Raw genomic sequence first — 14196 nt, 5'->3', positions numbered from 1 at the left:
AAAGGCGTACTGCTTGCAGCCTATGTACAGCTCGGAAGCGAAAGGTTAGAGATTGGAGAAACTATAAAGGTACTTAGAGTTCATAACTGTTACCTCAAATTAGACAACAGTATAAATGCTGAAGTAACTAGAATATCAAAAACAGTAGGCGTTATGAATCGGCATCGTTACTCGGTGACGAGTAAAGTTATACCACTGTGGTCTACATCGCCATTTTTGTCACATTTAAACTATCCCCAGTTTATCTGGGGAACTACCGCTAGAGTAAATAAACATCGTATTTTTTGTCAGCATCTTGATTATAGGGCTCACATGGCTCATTTTTTTTTTTCGAAAATGAGGACATGGTCACATTTTTAATTATATTGTAACGAAGACAGGACTGGCACAGCTCACAGTTTCAGCAAAGTTCAGCGCACAGCAGAGAACTCAAAAGGTGGCTGACTCGCTGACCGAACCACACACACACACACTTTGTCTTCGTGCCATATGTATCAGCAGCGCGAACACCACACAGGAAGAAGAAGGAGAAGAAGGTAAAGAGCGCTGAACTTCCAACTTTTATTTGAGCAAAAATTGAACCCGCACTTTTATACACATACCAGGTAAAATCCCACCAGGGGGTAATCAAGGCGTTCTATCGAATTGGGACCAACACGATGTCCAGGGCATCAAAATGATAACTACTATCACACTATTCAAAGACTTCCATGAAAAGCACGAATGACATGCGGAAAAAACAAGACAATGTAAAAACAGGGCTGAGTGTGCGCGAATGGAAAAATGGAAAAACAGGGTTGAGGGCGCGAATTTTGCTAAAACCATGAGAAGGCAAGAACACGGTAAAAAGGTAAAAACAGGGTTGAGTGTGCGCAAATGGAAAAAATGGAAAAACAGGGTTGAGGGCGCGAATTTTGCTAAAAGAAACAAAGAAAAAAAAAACATGAGAAGGCGAGACACGGTAACAACGTAAGCGATGCGAAGGGATGAGCGCCAACAATTAACACGGCTAGAACTAAAATGCAGGGTGCCCCTAAAAACCAGGTAAAATCAGGTAAAAGCAGAGAGAAAGGTGATTTCTTTTTCAGATAATGAGATGGAAGGGGTGCTTACGCAACCTTCTTTGAGCCCTGAGATGTAGGTAGCTTCAATGATTTCGCGTGTTAATTGGTTTTTATGTTTCTTTAAGACGGTTGCTTTCTTAAAATGAGGAATGCACTTCTTTTGGCTGTCACATACGCTGCAATGGGCGGGCAGGTTCCTCAACGGCGCCCCAGTTAGATCGTTCCTATGTTCCATTAACCTTTCGTTTAAGCATCTTCCTGTTTGGCCTATGTACGCCTTACCGCAAGCTAAAGGTATAGAGTATACAACACCCTCCGCACAAGGTACAAAAGGATCTCGGTGCCTGGTTGTACAGCCACTATTCTTTTTCTTTTTATTAACTTTGTTGCACAGGCTTGACAGGCGCAGAGGGGCTGAAAAGACTACGTCTACGCCTGCTTTTCTGCCAATTTTTTTCAGATTATGCGAGATTTGGTGCAGGTATGGCAGAACGGCGACCCTTTTGTTCCGCTGTCGCGTATTATCCGGGGCTTCACATTCATGCTTCATACTTATCAGGACTTTTTTTGCAACAGACGAAAGGAGAGATTGCGGGTATCCTGATTGCTTCAGCCTCAGCACTTGGCTCGAAAAACTGTCCTGTAACCTGTGGTGACCCGATTTTGTGAGTGCGTTCTTAAAAGTTGACTTCACTATGTTCCTTTTTACAAGTTTTGAATGGGCTGAATCGTAGGGTAGGATGGGCTTATTGGCTCTTGGTTCAAATAACCAGCACACATGGTTCTCTCCGAAAAACAACTTTAACTCTAGAAACCGCATCGCGTTTTGTTCTGGGAATTCAGGAGTAACTTCAAGAGGTGATATAGTATTAGAAAAAATGTGGAGGACTTGAGTTGCTTCTGTTTTAAAGGCTTCAGTGTCGCAATCTAAGAGGACCAGGAAGTCATCGACGTACCGGAAAATTTTTAGAACGCTTGAAGACTCAAGCTTGTCCTTCAAGGTTCTGTCATGCATAGCGAGGAAAAGGTCGCTCAAAATGGGGGCGATGCATGACCCTATACATATGCCTTGCTTTTGTATGAATCTCGAACCGTTCCACTCTGCCACTGTTGATTTTAGGTAAGCGCATAGCAATTCAATGAAGCCATCCGCAGAAACGCCACACTCATTTTGGAAGGCCACCACACCGTGTCTATCGATGGCGTCACGAACACATTGTATGAGGGCATCCTGAGGAATGGAATAAAACAGGTCCTTTATGTCAATGGAGAAGCCATTGAACAACTTTGCTCTGTTTTCGTGCAAGAATCTGACAACTTCTTCGGTGTTTTTTGCTAGAAAGGGGTCATTGACTGGAAGTCGCTTGAGGTTGCTTTGGAGAAATTTGGCGACTTCTTTTTGCCAGGTTAGCTTCTCCGACACAATCACACGCAAAGGGCATCCAGTCTTATGCGTCTTCGCGGTAAAAAACATTTCTAGACAGCCAGTCTTTTTCCTTTGTATTGTGCGTGAAAGGTTATCTAAATTCAGTTGCTGGCACAGCTTCTTCGCATTACTCCTTAGTTTTGATTCGGATGTTGTGCATTTTACAAAATTTGCTTGAACTGCTTCCGCGGCCTTTGACATGAACACGCGTTTCGGAAGGACGGCAAAACCTCCCTCCTTGTCGGCGGTTAACAAGGACAAATTTTCCTTCATTAAAAATGAGACAGTCTTCTTGATTGGGAACCTGTGCCTTTCGGCGCTACAACGCGTGACCAGGTCCACTCCGTCCGCGGTACATCGATCCGCCTCCGCCGCTGGGGCGAGGCTAGAAACTTGCCTGACCATGGTCAACATTTCCGGCGCTGTCCTCCTCGGTTCCACCGCGAACTTGGGTCCGTGACCAAGGAAACGCTGGACTTCCTCTGGGATGCTCCTGACACCTCCCACGAGGTGGACGGGGTTTCCAGTCTTTTTCTGCTTTGGAGGCACGAGAGCACGCAAGCACGGAAGTGCCTGCTGCCAGAGGCACTCTGTCGTTCGGCTGACTTGTGTCGCAACTTCACGCCATTTCCTTGATGCTGCTGGCATTGGCGTCGATGTGAACACCATTAACCGCAGGTGTTCTCTGTGGAGGCTCGCCTGGTGCTGCCATTCCGAACGCAAGATTTTGCACAGGCGGGTGGCATGGCCGACAGTGGGCTGGATGCCGCCGAACAGCTTCAGAAGTTCAGGTGGGAGCACCTTGCGTCGAATGCAGAAGCCGAGAATTCTTCCCTGGCAGGAGGATGCCGCGGCGAGGTATAATACGTAGCCGGGATCAGTTTCTGAAGAAAGGAAAGGGCCCGTAGAACAAGAAATGTAATATGGATCGCAACCAACTAGCCCGACAGATGGTGTTATTTGTCTTCGTGGACCGACACACGCACACTTCGTCTTCATCGTCGGCGCGCTCCCATCAGCACGCGCTCCTTCATCAAAGCGGCGGCCCGACGCCGGGAAAGAACACCCAGGGCAAAGGTAAAGTTCGGTATAGAGGGCGAAGGGCAGAGAACACGGAGAGCTGTTAAGCTGGTAAAACGGTGGGTTGCAGCCTGTCGTGGTAGGGCTTCATGCGCACCACGTGGACAGTCTCGGTCGGATGGCGGCGACGTGGTAAGGAGGTCGTGTCCCACGGGGCAACTTCGTATGCGACGTCACTAACTCGACGAACCACATCGTACGGACCGAAGTAGCGTCGGAGCAGCTTTTCGGAGTGGCCGCGGCGGCGCACAGGTGTCCATACCTACACAGAATCGCCGGGCTCGTACCGAAAGTATCGCTGTCGGAGGTTGTAGCGACCGGCGCCGAGTTGTTGTTGATGTCGAATCCGGCACCTTGCGAGTTGGCGGGCTTCTTCAGCCCGCTGGACGAATGTGTCAACGTCACCACACGTGCCGATGTCTGCGTTGTTGTGACCAGCGGGTAGCATAGTATCCAGCATGGTAGTGACACACCGTCCGTAGATCAGCTGGAAAGGTGTAAGACGGGTAGTCTCTTGTTCTGCCGTATTGTACGCGAAGGTTGCAAAAGGAATAACTTCGTGCCACGTGCGATGCTCAACGTCGACATACATAGCAAGCATATCTGCAAGCGTCCGGTTTAGGCGTTCAGTCAAGCCGTTGGTTTGGGGATGATAGGCTGTTGTCTTCCTGTGACTGGCGTGGGTAAGTTCGAAGAGAGATCGCATTAATGCCGCCGTAAAGGCGGTTCCACGGTCCGTGATGACGACTGATGGCGCACCGTGACGCAAGACAATGGATGTCATAAAAAACTGAGCCACTTCGGCAGCACTAGCGTCGGGAAGGGCCTGTGTCTCGGCTTAAGTAGTCCGTCACCACAACAATACATTTGTTCCGAGAGGAAGACAATGGGAATGGGCCCAGCAAATCCATGCCCACTTGTTGGAAACACGTGTAGGCGGTGGGATGGGCTGGAGAAGCCCTGCAGATTTAACTGGTGGTGTCTTTCGTCGCTGGCAGTTACGGCATGTCCTCACATATTGCTGGACTGATGAGAGCAGCTTTCGCCAGCAATACTCGCACGAATGCGGGCAAACGTCCGGGTGACACCCAAATGGCCAGCCGATAGCTCGTCGTGGCAGGCGTGCAAGATTTCTCGACGGAGTTCAGATGGCACAACCAGAAGAAAGGTTTTATTCGCGAAGTTCCTCTTGCAAAGGACGTCATCTCGGAGACTGTAGGAACCCAAACCTCGAACGAAAAGCTGCGGAACAGCGACATTAAGGCCCTCCAGATGCTCGATGAGCGGACGCAACTCTGACATCCCGTTGACGCCGGGCCATATCGGACGACGTAACGAGAGAAAAAAACGTGAAGCCGTCCTATGTGCCGGCCGGAGCAACGTCGGCAGGTGCACGTGACAAACAATCGGCGTCATTGTGCTTACGGCCGGATTTGTAGACTAACGTGATGTCGTATTCCTGGAGCCGAAGGCTCCATCTCGCAAACCGTCCGGAAGGGTGTTTGAGGTTGGCTAGCCAGCATAACGAATGATGGTCACTTACAGCTCGAAACGGGCGACCATAGAGATATCGTCGAAACTTGCTAATCGCCCACAGTACCGCAAGGCATTCCTTCTCTGTGGTAGAGTAGTTTGCCTCTTCTTTCGAGAGGGAGCGGCTGGCGTATGCTATGACTTTCTCGTTGCCGCCCTGCCACTGAACGAGAACAGCGCCGAGGCCAACATTGCTGGCGTCAGTATGAATTTCAGTCGCAGCTCGTTCATCAAATTGGGCGAGTATTGGAACAGTCTGCAGGCGGCTGCGTAGCTCGTTGAAGGCAGCTTCCTGATCCTCGTGCCACACAAAAGAGACATTGTCTCTAGTAAGCATCAGGGGTCGGCAATTGTGGAAAAGTTTTCTACGAAACGTCTGTATTAGGCACAGAGGCCTAGAAACCTATGAACGGACTTTTTGTCGGTTGGGCGCGGGAACTACGCCACAGCGGCAGTATTCTCCGGGTCAGGAGGGACACCGTCAGCACTTATCACGTGACGAAGAAAACTGAGCTCTTCGAAACCGAAGTGGCACTTTTGTGGCTTTATCGTTGACTGTGCCGAAAGGAGTGCCTGTAGCACCATTCGCAGCCAGTTGAGGTGTTCCTCGAAGGTGGGAGCAAAAATAACATCATCAAGATACACTAGGCATGTGTTCCATTTCATCCCAGAAAGAACGGTGGCCATCAAGCGTTGGAAGGTTGCTGGCGCAGAACAGAGTCCGAAGGGTAGCACTTTGTATTCATAAAGGCCATCAGGTGCCACAACCGCTGTCTTCTCTCTGTCCCTTTCGTCCACTTCGATCTGCCAGTAACCATTCTTAAAGTCGAGTGAAGAAAAATATTTAGCATCACACAGTCGATCCAAGGCGCCATCAATACGTGGAAGGGGGTAGACGTCACGTTTCGTGACACGATTTAACTTACGATAATCGATGCAGAACCGCAAGGTGTTATCTTTTTTCTTCCCCAATAACACAGACGAAGCCCAGGGGCTCGTGGACGGCTGGACTACTTCGTCTGCAAATATTTCTTGCACTTGGGATCGTACAGCCTCCCGTTCCATCGGTTGCACTCTGTACGGGTGTTCGGATATGGGGCTTGTCTCCACGTTGACGATGATGCGGTGTTTGGCTACCGGGGTGCGCCCTACCTTTGATGTCATGGCGAAGCACTATGCGAAATCGTGAAGGAGCTCTAACAAGCGCTTCTTCTGACCTACCGACAAGCCGGGATTAATCTCCACGGTAGACAGAACGGCTGCTGCATGCATCGCGTCCTTCCGGCGACGGTAACTCCAGAGCACATATTTCAGCGGGCTCAACGAAGTCGGTAACGTATGCGACGGCCGTTCCTTTCGCAATGGGCAGAAACTCGGTTCTGAAATTGGTGAGCAAGAGTGTCGCAGAGCGATCCCGTAAGCGAACAAGCCCTCTTGCAGCGCAGATTCCTTTCTCGAGTAGAAGGCTGACGTTTCTCTCTGCCGTAACGTCTCGATCACTGGGCGAGTCACTTTGCACTGGGACCATCATGCTGCACCGCGGAGGCACCGTCACGTCATCAGCAGCAATATGCAGGGCGGGCATCCTGGAGTCGTCCCGGCTGGGCTCTTTAAATTGCTTGAGTCGGCGAAAACGTCACATGCGGCTCTTTAAATTAATAAGGGCGCCCTTAGCTTATAAAAAATCCAGCTCGAGAATTACATCGCGCGAACAGTCAGGTAGGACAACAAAGTCACAAACTTAGCAAATCCGTCGATTGTAACTCTCCCCGTACACCGGCCAACAAGGGTGATTAGGTGCCCACCAGCTGTGCGAATCTGAGACGCAGTCCACGCGGTTAGAACTTTCCTGAGTTCCTTTGCGAGCTTATTGCTCATAACCGAATAGTCCGCTCCCGTATCAACCAATGCCGTAACTGCTAAATCGTCGATACCGACCGGTAAGTCCGAAGCTGCACATCCTTTGTGATCGCCACGTGTTCTCGTTTGATAGCCGTCGTCTGGTCGTGAACGCGATGGAGGATGTTCGGCTGTTCGCTCGCCAGCGGTCTTACCTCCGCAGGCCGCTGGGTCTAGTTTCCCCGGCGATGACTCAGTGAGCGGCTAAAACGGCTTGTCGAAAGATGGGGACTCGGCGAACGATAGCGGGTAGAGCTCGGTGGGCGGTAGTCAGGGCGAGGGAAAGCAGTGTGATCCCGGCGAATTGACGGGTGCTCCTCAATTTCGCGGGGCGTTCGCCATTGAGCGGACAGGGGACTCTCCGATGCATTCCACGAATTCCAGCTCGGCGATAAGGGCACCACCGCAAGATATGGCCAGCCTCACCGCAGTGGGGGCGCTAGCGTCGGTGACGGGAGCGGTCGCATACCGCGTCGGCTCCGTGACAAATCGCAATCAATTGCGATACACCAACTTTTTCCCCTGCAAGCCTGGTATTATCGTCTCCAGGAACCTCAGCGGCACCCGTCTACACCACGTTTGTTAAGGTGGGGCCAGTTTTTGACCACTTGTCGGTCATTTGAAGCTTTCGTCACGCCGCGGTGGTGCTAAGCCTAACGGCGCCGGGGCCTGCGATGGCCCCGGTCGGGGATCCCTCGGCTCTGGCGGCTCCAAATCAAGTCACCGGATACGACCCGCAGTCCTTGCAGATCGTAACAATGGATACCCATCAATCCGATGATACGACTCAAGGCGAAGATCCTCTACCAACCGAGGACGACTACTTACAAGATATGGTCCGCATCTGGCGCGGAAAGAAGAACGCGGCAGCGGCATCGAGGGACGCTGGTGCTGGTGCCACCCAGCAACAGGCACCGGCTAGCTCTGCGCATACGCAGGGCGGGAGAGCGCTGAACGCAGCCTCGAAGAGCTCCAAGCAACTCCGGTGGCGGCCGCAGAACACGCCGCGCATTGAAAAAGATGACATCGTTGTGGTGCTGAAACGAAGAAACACGGTCGACCTCAAGGCAACGTTTGGTCCTGGACAAGCCGGCGCTGCAGTCCGCAGCCTCCTCGGGGACGACGCAAATGCTGGACTTGCGGTGTGGCCCGTTTGGAACCAAAACGTTCTTGTATGCGCACTGAAATCAGTCGACGCCGCGGAGAAGCTACTCCGGGATATTGTGCTGCCGGTAGGGGAACGCGAGCTACCGTTCCGGGGACACCCTAAACTCTCCGGTGCGTTCTGTCGAAGCGTCGTGACTGTTTCGCCAGACGAAACGTCTGAAAGCGTTAAAAGAAAACTCATTGCGGAACAAAATGTGGTGTCTGTGCGCAAGCTAGGGGGAACGCCGGTTGCGGTGATCACCTTCGCGGGGACCAAGGTGCCACGGACGGTGTTGTACAGCTACGAACGGCTCCCTGTTCGCCTGTACAAGAAAACAGTGCCAGCATGCCACCGCTGTGGCACAGTGGGGCATCGGGCCGATGCGTGCCCGCGACCGCAGCCGGGACGCTGCAAACGCTGCGGAGTCCAGGTTTCCGATGCCACTCCTGACGGCCTGGCGGAACATGACTGTGTTCTGAGCTGCCTCATCTGCGGAGGCGGCCACCCTACCGGAGCTCCTGGCTGTGCTGGGCGGTTCCGGAAAGCCATCAAACCGAGCTCCCCATCCGGATCGAAACCGAAGAAAAAGACGGGGCCCAAGCAGGCTCCTCCGCCCAAGGCCAAGAAAGCGCCAGCCGATCAGGAAATCAAGGCCAAACCCGGCACATCGAAACCTGTCAAGTCCGGGACCCAGGCGGTGCCCCCGGTCCTCAACGCCAGGGACTTCCCGCCCTTGGCACCCGTCAAATCACAGGTGAGCAGTTGGAGTAGGGCAGTCTCTGGGCCCCCTACCCGTCCCTCCCCTACCGAAACCGTCCTACAGCAGCAGGTAGAGGAGCTCAGGCGCCAGAACCAAATTCTAGCGCGCAAAATTCAGGAATTAGAGGCCAAACAGGCCGGGTCATCCGAACCAATGCAAGAACCTGAGCCAGATGACGAGGATGACGGATCATCCGTAACATCTTGCCTCACTAGCGTCTCGCGGCAGAGCGGGGACACGGTAGTTGGATCAGCTGGTCGCGTCGCCGGCCTAGAGGCACTGCAGCGCCAAACCGAGCAACTGGAGGAGCAAGTGGCGGCCCTCCCGAATCAAATCATGTCAGCAGTCCGCGAGTCCTTCCAGGACATGTTCAAGGCAGCTTTAACGCAAGCACTTCCCGACCTTATGGCCCAGGTCACTGACTCGGTCCTTAAAGCCGTGCAGCCCTGGGTCAGCTCCCAAATTCAGAACGCCACTAGCTCCGATTCCCCTCACCTCAAACGTAAGACAGCCTCCCGCCAGGCAGCGAAGGAACACGGTTCAGGCTCGGCAGCTGTTGGGTCGGTGCGGCCTCTCGCTGGGGTTGCGCTGGCTCCCGCCCAGAGCTAGACCGCTCCCCCGTAAATAAATAGAACAAGATGGCTAGCACATCTAATAGGAATGATAAAAACCTTGAAAAATTCCAAATCATTCAATGGAACTGCAGGGGTTTCAGGGCTTGGAAAAAACGGTCACACCTCCAGCTCTACCTGCAGTCCCTAGGTGACATGCCGGCACTCGTTGCCCTGCAGGAGCCCGGCATAGACGCTAAATTATCAGGCTACAGCACCTTTCAGGGGGGCCCCTCTACGTGCATCCTGGTGAATAAGGCTTACACCGGGGTTCAGGTCGACTTAGACTTGAGTACCGAGCAAGAATATACAATGGTCCGGGTACTGCCTCTCTGACGCCGCGACCCGTCAATACATATCCTCAACATATACTGCCCTCCGCATAAGCCGCGCGTAACTTTTAATGAAATCTTCCTTCGCGCGATAAAAATGGCAGCCAAAGAGCCTCTAGTGATCGTTGGAGACTTCAATGCTCCCAGCCTTCATTGGGGCTACCACTTCGAACAGGCAAGAGGACGTAAGCTGGCGGAGCTCATCTCCACCCTCAGCCTCACGTTGCTCACAGACCCGGCGTATCCCACCCGAGTGGGGAATTCGGTAACCCGCGACACGTGTCCAGACCTTTCTCTTGTTAAAAATGCTAGAGCGGCTGTTTGGGAGAACTTGGGAGATTCTCTAGGCAGCGATCACCTCCTTCTCCGGATTACACTCATGGCGAAGGCAGCGCGCAAAAAATGGGGTCAGGCCAAGCTGACCGATTGGCACAAATTCCGAAATAACACTATCCCTCCCGTCCTATTTTCCGGCGGCTACGCGGAGTGGGCTAACCACATATACAACATTCAGAAACAACACGTCACAACACTACAAACCACCGAAGAGATCCCCGCAGTGGACACCCACCTCCTGCATTTGTGGGAGGCGCGCCGGAGCTTAACTAAACGGTGGAAAAAGCAGAAAACTAATCGCAAATTACGCGACCGCATAGTCAAACTCACAGAGCAAGCTGCAGCGTATGCTGCCGAACTCTCAGATTCAAATTGGATAGCACGCTGCGACGCCGCAGCTCATCAGATGAGCTCGAAGGGGACGTGGCGTCTCTTTCGCAGTCTAATCGACCCCTCTCAAACGAGAGGGGAGACGCAAAAGCAGCTCCGGCGGGCTCTGCAAGGGTATCAAGGTACGACGGCGCAACTTGCGGACACTCTGTGCGACAGATATCTTTGTCGTACGGAGGACCCGCCTGGGCCTGAGTACATGTACTCTGGCAGGCCTAATGAAACACTTGATGCCCCTTTTGAGTTGCACGACCTTAAGGCGGCCTTAGCAAAAATGCGCCGGGGTACGGCTCCGGGACGGGATCACATAACAGTGAACCTGTTGGCGAACCTACCGGACTCAGCCTACCTCCATTTATTAGAATACATCAACCAGATCTGGGACGGGCGTCCACTCCCTCCCGAGTGGAAAACGTCACTTGTGACGTTTATCCCTAAAACAGGTAAGGCCGTGAATACGGACAACCTGAGGCCCATATCACTGACCTCATGTGCGGGCAAGCTTATGGAGACGATGGTTCGGGATCGCCTCTCTCCATACCTGGAGAGTAAGGGCTTCTTTGCAGTCACCATGTTCGGGTTTCGCCCCCACATGTCTGCACAGGATGTCCTTCTCCAGCTGCACAGGGATGTAATACGACCCACAACTATGCAACACAATGACAAAGCCATCCTCGCCCTTGATCTGAAAGGGGCTTTCGACAATGTTAAACACGGAAGCATCCTGGCCAACTTGAGTTCTACCGATTGTGGGGCTAGGGCCTACGCGTATGTAAGAGATTTCTTGACTAATCGCCAGGCCTTTCTTCGGATTGAGGGCGAGGAATACGGCCCTTACATGATGGGAACACGGGGTACCCCTCAGGGAGCGGTGTTATCACCACTCCTGTTCAACATAGCTATGATGCGCCTCCCAAGCCAACTGGCCCGGGTGGAAGGCATTCAACACGCGTTATATGCAGACGACATTACAATTTGGACCACTGAGGGGAGCCTTGGGGACATGGAGGCCCGCCTTCAGCAGGCCGCTTCCATAGTCGATGCGTATGCTATTGACTGTGGGCTCCAATGTGCTCCAGCGAAATCAGAGCTTTTGCATGTCAGAGCGAACCCAAAGGATAGGACAGCAATTCACATCTCTCTGTCAGGAGGTCCTATTAGAGAGGTGGAGGAGCTCCGTATTCTGGGCCTTTTCATTCACCACAGACTCAGACCGGACTCCACCATTCTGAAACTCAAGAGAGTAGGCGAACAGGTAGGGCGCATGATCCGCCGCGTTTCCAACAAGCGGGGCGGTCTGCGGGGCAGGGACGCGCTTCGGCTCGTCTATGCCTTCGTGACTAGCCGGATCCTCTACGCCGTGCCATATCTCCGCACTACTAAGCAAGACGAGGCGCGAATAGACGCCGTCATCCGCAAGGCAACTAAGCGAGCCCTGGATCTCCCGGTGGCTACCTCTAATGCCAAACTCAAGGCATTGGGGGTGCTAAACTCCTACCAGGAGCTGCGGGAGGCCCACCTCGTGAACCAATACACGCGGCTCATGCAGACGGCCCCTGGGCGCCGCCTGCTAAACCGCTTACACATCCAACACAACTGCACTCCAGAGGAGGCGGAGCGTATCCCAGTACTGTGGCGCCATATGCTCTGGGTCTCCCCGCTCCCCCGTAACATGGACACCGACATGCACGTAAACAGGCGACAAGCGCGGGCTCGGGCTCTTGAGAGACAACACGGCTCCCGACCTGGGGTATATTATGTAGACGTAGCAGGCCCATCGCCCACGGGATTTTACACGGCCGCTGTCGTTTACCAGGAAATGCACGTTGATGGACTCTCCTTTCGAGCCCCGAATTCAATGCGGGCCGAGGAAGTAGCGATAGCGCTTGCTGCCGCCCACGCTAATTCGAGAATAATCATCACGGACTCCCGAAAAGCATGTGAACATTACTTGGCAGGGGAGATCTCCCCTTTAGCTGCTTGTATTCTACGACGGACTGCCACTGATCCAACACCCAAACGAATCATTTGGGCTCCTGGCCACCAGGGCTTACGAGGTAATGAGGCCGCTGACGCGGCTGCCCGAGCGCTTACTCACCGGGCTCCTCATCCCAGCTCTTCTGGCTCGGAGACTAACCAGCCGCTGCTGCGATTCAAGGAAATTATAACGCATTATAGCGACATCCACCGCCTTTTCCCGGCCCCTGCAAAGGGGCTGAGTAAGACGGAGGAGCGAACTTTAAGGCGCCTGCAGACAGGTACTCTACTCTGTCCTGCAATCTTAAAGCATTACGATCCTAACACGGATGGGCGATGCCCACACTGTGGGGAGACCTGTGATATCTTCCACATGGTGTGGGCATGTACTCAAAAACCCCACCTCCCCCCTTCCCCTACCCCTTCCAGAGAGGCATGGGAGACTGCCCTTCTCAACTGCTCCTCGCTTGAGTCCCAAAGGGCTCTGGTGAAACGGGCTAGAGACGGGGCATTGTCATGCGGTGTCCCGGACTAGGGACGCCGACCATGTAGGGGGGCCACTGTGTGGCGCCCAAACTCTATTTCAGTAATTAAAAGTTTTCACCACCACCACCACCGCAGTGGTAACAAAGGGGCCGCTGGTCAGGTGCCCGCCACACGTCCGTCTTCCGCAGCCTATAGCTTCGGCCAACACAGGGACAGGCGGGGGCCGCGGCTGAAAAGCAGATAGGCTTGCATCCCAAGGGGTGAGGTCGCAGCTCTGCCGAAGTACCGACGCGTACGTATGGCGAGGGGCGTCGGTGTGAAGGCAGCAGGAGCAACAGGTTCAGGGACCGTCTGCTGCACTTCCTCTCGGAAACTTTCTGCTAACGACGGACACTGCGGCTGCGACTGGGCAAAATGCACCTCTTTTTTAACGATAGACCGAACCAGCTCCCGCAGGGTGTCAGTGGAGTCGCTGGAGGCCGGCGCAAAGTCGGCAGTAGATACGTCGCGATTGCAATAACGGGCGCATTGTTGCAGTGTGTTTTCGATGGTAGTGGCCTCCGATAGAAATTCCAAAGTGGTGTTAGGTGGCTTTCGCACAAGCCCAGCGAACAGTTCTTTTATTCTGCGTATCATGTGGCGCACTTTCTTGTCCTCGGCCATGTTTGGATCCGCCCTTCTGAACAGTTGTGTCATGTCCTCATAAAATTCAGGGGGCACTTTGACTGTCTAAAGTGGGTAGAGGCGGAAGCGTTTTCCGCACCACCTTCGCTGTTTCTATGGCACTGGTGGCGTCACATATAATTGAGTACTAATTACTAAGTGATGACAAATCACTAATTAACGGTCAATTACTGATTATTGCCTGAATACTAATTAACAGCTAATTAATGACGCTTAAGCTCCGCCTTTAGGAGTGATAAAAAAAGGAGTGCAACGCGACAGCGTGTTGTAGCGCTGCCAGGGAGTCCACGGAACGCTACCACCCGTTCGGCGCGATGCCTTGCCCTTTGAACGCAACGGTTTTTGAGGAAAGGAAACGACGCAGTAATTCTCTGTCATCTCGGTGGACACCTGAACCGCACCGTAGAGGAAGGGAGGAAGTGGGAGTGAAAGAAGATAGATAAAGAGGAGCCGTAATGAAGAAAATGAAAA

Source organism: Amblyomma mixtum, chromosome 5 (assembly GCF_055824585.1).
Source record: "Amblyomma mixtum isolate Tamu chromosome 5, ASM5582458v1, whole genome shotgun sequence".
Classification (NCBI taxonomy): Eukaryota; Metazoa; Arthropoda; class Arachnida; order Ixodida; family Ixodidae; genus Amblyomma; species Amblyomma mixtum.
Note: the sequence above shows the minus strand (reverse complement) of the source record.